Here is a 5,783-nt window from a genome sequence, read left to right as displayed (position 1 = left end):
TCCTGTTTCTTTTTTATATTTTTATATATGCACCTCTGGTAATATTTAGTCTGTTTGAGTACTCCAAGCTGGAAGTATTTGCCTGTTAACCACAGATCTACCACAAGGTTACCAGGAGATGGCGCCAAACATGATGAAATGAAAGGCCAAGTGTTGTTGCGTTGTACAGGTAACTGGCAAAATAAAAACACTTGAGTAAATGAGGGATAAAAAGTGTGGCTCAGTTGGAAGAACATGGCTCTTGCAGCGCCAGGGTTGTGGGTTATATTCCCACGGGGGACCAGTATGAAAAATGAACTCACTACTGTAAGTTGCTCTGGATAAGAGTGTCTGCTAAAGTACAGTGTCTATAGGAAACAGGTGTGGTTCCTGAGGTAAATGAGCAATCGAAATCCCACGTTTAAGAATGCCCAGTTATTATATTGGCAACCATGGCTTGAAGAAGAGATCTCATTGACTTTAAAAGAGGGCTCTCAAAGGAGCATAGGGGGTTGTGTGTGTGTCACCAGATCTCAGCCCAATTTAACACTTATGAGAGATTCTGGAGCGGCGCCTGGGACAGTTTCCACCATCAACAAAACGGCAAATTGAATTTTTCGTAGAATCTTTTTGTAGAATCTCTGCCAAGGCGATTGATGCTGTTCTGGCAACTCGTGGTGGCCTAACGGCCTATTGTTTTTTATTTTGGCAGTTGCCTGTATTTAGTTGATCTGTACAAGTGGATGGTGCTCATTTGAATGAACAATCCATCATGTGAGTTTGTGTACATGGTCCCTCGGTCCTCGACGCAAAAGCAGTTTTGAAATATGCATCCAATTCCAGGGCTATAGACCCCTACAGAATGACTGAGTGGGAGGCTATACAACACAGTGTTATGGAAATGCACACAATATTTTCGAACAACAATTTTGAGAGCAGCCAGGCAGATCATGTCTTCAGCTCGTCTTAATGTGAGCAGCAGTTTCAGAGTGAAACAACTGCAGCATTGCTCCAGCTCTGTCTAATTTACACGTTCATTGTGGATTCAATATCTGCTAGTCAACTTGTTTTCATTTCACACAAAAGGTCAATGTACAATAACCACTTCCAACTGGAACTATCTTGGAGAGTGTGCAATGACAGAAGTCATCCCAGTGCAATTAAACAGACAAACACTCAGGCCTACAGTACAAGTGTGTAAATATGTCAAACATGTTTATATATATATATACATACATACACGGTGATTTAGTATAATAACACTACAATGTAATGTACTGCAATACCATATAAATGCACTGATATAAAAGACACCAGTTTGATGAAAGTCTGTATTGAAGTACTGAAAGAGTACACCAACGCTGAAGTGCACATGGGATATTCTAGTGACACTTCTGCTGTACTTCATACTATTTCATTCGAGCAGCTCTCCATGTCTCTACATTGTAAGTGTATAGAAGACATATCAAATAATGTCTTACAACTACACCTAGTATACTTTAAGTGGGGTCATTTTAGCACATAGAAGTACAATTCGTTGATCAAATAGCACTATAAACACAACTTAAATGTAATTAGCACAAGTAAAGTTGGTCCAAAATAACAAAACAAAAAACATTTTCTCCTTATGGCAGCCCTCAAGTCACACCGGGGTCCCGGGGAACATCCATGAGACCATCCTGAAAAGAATATGGTAAAACACCTCAATGTGAGGCTGTACAAGCAGATAAATGAAATGAGTGAAAAAAGCCGATATTGGCTTGGGACTGATAAGGTGCATTTACATGTCTCCTTCATATTGAAAAAATGTTTTGTTCCCCAACCGTGGTCCCAGGAAACTAGTATAACCATCTCTGGAAAGCCAAGGGTGGGGGTAGGGTTGGTATTAGACTGTGGCCACCAGTAGTGCAGTAATATAATCAAATTCATAGTATTTGTAGTGGTGATGTAGACAACCTATACGTATCAGTCACGGAATCTACCTTGTGGGTCCAGTTGATTTTGTTTCCAAGTTGAGGGGTTTAAAAATGTAAGTAAAACCCCAACTCAAAAAGCTGCCTAGGCACTTGATTTTAGAGTTCCAGAAACATCTGTGGAGGCACAATATGAAAGAGTGGGTCAACAACCTAAATAAGGCTGGTGAAGCATAACAAATAAAAAACATCCCTTGACATATTACATTTTATTATTATTAACTGTAACAGTTAGACTGTACTTTATAAAAACTGGATTTCAAGCAATACATTCTTCAAATAGTTTTATGACCAGAAAACATGGTTTGTCTGAGGATGAATGACAATGTATTATTGCTACAGCCTGATTGATTTAATACTGATTGTTGCTAATCAGTATTAAATCACTCAGGCTGTAGCAATAATGCATGCTTTAAATATGGCCTCCAATTAGCACACTGAGTTACAAACAATATATACATTTGGGCTACATTTACAATAGGGATATACACTGCTCAATAGGGATATACACTGCTCAAAAAAATAAAGGGAACACTTAAACAACACAATGTAACAACCCAGAAGCAGGACCGCTACCTCCGCCTTTGTGCAAGGAGGAGCAGGAGAAGCACTGCCAGAGCCCTGCAAAATGACCTCCAGCAGGCCACAAATGTGCATGTGTCTGCTCAAACGGTCAGAAACAGACTCCATGAGGGTGGTATGAGGGCCTGACGTCCACAGGTGGGGGTTGTACTTACAGCCCAACACCGTGCAGGACGTTTGGCATTTGACAGAGAACACCAAGATTGGCAAATTCGCCACTGGCGCCCTGTGCTCTTCACAGATGAAAGCAGGTTCACACTGAGCACGTGACAGACGTGACAGAGTCTGGAGACGCCGTGGAGAACATTCTGCTGCCTGCAACATCCTCCAGCATGACCGGTTTGGCGGTGGGTCAGTCATGGTATGGGGTGGCATTTCTTTGGGGGGCCGCACAGCCCTCCATGTGCTCGCCAGAGGTAGCCTGACTGCCATTAGGTACCGAGATGAGATCCTCAGACCCCTTGTGAGACCATATGCTGGTGCGGTTGGCCCTGGGTTCCTCCTAATGCAAGACAATGCTAGACCTCATGTGGCTGGAGTGTGTCAGCAGTTCCTGCAAGAGGAAGGCATTGATGCTATGGACTGGCCCGCCCGTTCCCCAGACCTGAATCCAATTGAGCACATCTGGGACATCATGTCTCACTCCATCCACCAATGCCACGTTGCACCACAGACTGTCCAGGAGTTGGTGGATGCTTTAGTCCAGGTCTGGGAGGAGATCCCTCAGGAGACCATCCGCCACCTCATCAGGAGCATGCCCAGGCGTTGTAGGGAGGTCATACAGGCACGTGGAGGCCACACACATTACATCAAAGTTGGATCAGCCTGTAGTGTGGTTTTCCACTTTAATTTTGAGTGTGACTCCAAATCCAGACCTCCTTGGGTTGATAAATTGGATTTCCATGTATTATTTTTCTGTGGTTTTGTTGTCAGCACATTCAACTATGTAAAGAAAAAAGTATTTAATAAGATTATTTCTTTCATTCAGATCTAGGATGTGTTGTTTAAGTATTCCCTTTATTTTTTTGAGCAGTATACTTGACATTGGCCAGAACACAGTCATATATTACTTACTTTCTATACAAGCATTTGTAGGACTCTGTTGAACTGGTTTGGTAGGTGGAAAGAGGCATAACGAATGCAGGTGAGCACCATTTACTGGGAATGTCCAGTTTGACGTTTGATGAAGGTGTGTGGCGGCCAATAAGGGGTGGGCTCCCCTCCAGGGAAGGGGGGGGGGGGGGGATGTTAGAGTTTTCTACAGTACCTGATAGACATTATTTGAGCTGTAAAATGTAAAATGTAAATGTAAATGTCTGTACTATCTAAATAGACAATAAGAGCAGCATAGAAGAACTGACTTGAAGTAAACTATTGCCATGCACGGTTTTGATGGGACAATAGTAGATCGGTAATGTCTGTGGCTTCATAAGCATTATGCTTTATGAGCATTGTATGTGTCATGATGAGGGCTGCTACATGCTACATGCAGCAGTAGCAGTGAATCAAAACAGACAGAACAGTAGAGAACAATGCCTGGAGCCTTATAGGGGAGAAGAGAAGGGGGTCAGAGCGTTCATTCATCTTGATTATCTCTGCCAACCTAATTACAAGCCCAGGAAACAGTAATTAGCACAAGTCTCACCTCATTAATCAACTAAAGGCTTTACACTATTTATATCTGATTAATGACTGCTTAAATATTGTCCCAAATGGCACCCTGTTCCCTGTCTAGTGCACTACTTTTGACCAGAACCCGTAGGTAGTGCACTACGAGGTGGCCATAGTAGTGCTAGACAGAGAATAGGGTGCCATTTGGGACACAAGCCATGAAGTGATATTTATATTTCTGTTAATTGTACACAGCCTGCCTTGTTGCTCCGTGGCTCAGGAACTGCATGTTTTCTATTGTTATGCTCATAGTAGTAGATGCTAACTGAGATCAGAGATGACTTGGATTAAAAGGTTGCTCTGTATAATTAGACCTTGCATTTGAGTTGAACACTTCGCTTACAGCCATTTGCACTTTCCAGCTTTCTCAGTCTCGTGTACAACTCTTGACCCCATGTCAAATCAAATCAAATTTGATTAGTCACATGTGTCGAATCTACAACAGGTGTAGACCTTACAGTGAAATGCTTACTTATGAGCCCCTAACCAACAATGCTGTTTAAAAAAAACGGATAAGAATAAGAAAAAAAGAAAACAAGTAATTAGAGAGCAGCAGTAAAATAATAATAGCGAGATTATATACAGGGGGGTACCGGTACAAAGTCAATGTGTGGGGGCACCGGTAAATTGAGGTAATATGTACATGTAGGTAGAGTTATTAAAGTGACTATGCATAGATAATAACAACAGAGTAGCAGTGGTGTAAAGGGAGGGGGGGGGGGCAATGCAAATAGTCTGGGTAGCCATTTGATTAGGTGTTCAGGAGTCTTATGGCTTGGGGGTAGAAGCTGTTTAGAAGCCTCTTGGACATAGACTTGGCGCTCCAGTACCACTTGCCGTGCGGTAGCAGAGAGAACAGTCTATGACTAGGGTGGCTGGAGTCTTTGACAATTTTTAGAGCCTTCCTCTGACACTGCCTGGTATAGAGGTCCTGGATGGCAGGAAGCTTGGATCAGTGATGTACTGGCCGTTCACACTACCCTCTGTAGTGCCTTGCGGTCGGAGGCCCGAGCAGTTGCCATAACAGGCTGTGATGCAACCAGTCAGGATGCTCTCGATGGTGCAGCTGTAGAACCTTTTGAGGATCTGAGGACCCATGCCAAATCTTTTCAGTCTCTTGAGGGGGAATAGGTTTTGTCGAGCCCTCTTCACGACTGTCTTGTTGTACTTGGACCATGTTAGTTTGTTGGTGATGTGGACACCAAGGAACTTGAAGCTCTCAACCTGCTCCACTGCAGCCCCTTCGATGAGAATGGGAGTGTGCTTGGTCCTCTTTTTCCTGTAGTCCACAATCATCTCCTTTGTCTTGATCACATTGAGGGAGAGGTTGTTGTCCTGGCACCACACGGTCAGGTCTCTGTACTCATCCCTATAGGCTGTCTCGTCGTTGTTGGTGATCAGGCCTACCACTGTTGTGTCATCTGCAAACTTAATGATGGTGTTGGAGTTGTGCCTGGCCGTGCAGTCCTGAGTGAACATTGAGTACAGGAGGGGAGTAAGCACGCACCCCTGAGGGGCCCCTGTGTTGAGAATCAGCTTGGCAGATGTGTTGTTACCGACCCTTACAGCCTGGGAGCA

This window comes from Salmo salar, chromosome 07 (genome assembly GCF_965601325.2).
Source record: "Salmo salar chromosome 07, fSalSal1, whole genome shotgun sequence".
Lineage (NCBI taxonomy): Eukaryota > Metazoa > Chordata > Actinopteri > Salmoniformes > Salmonidae > Salmo > Salmo salar.
Note: the sequence above shows the minus strand (reverse complement) of the source record.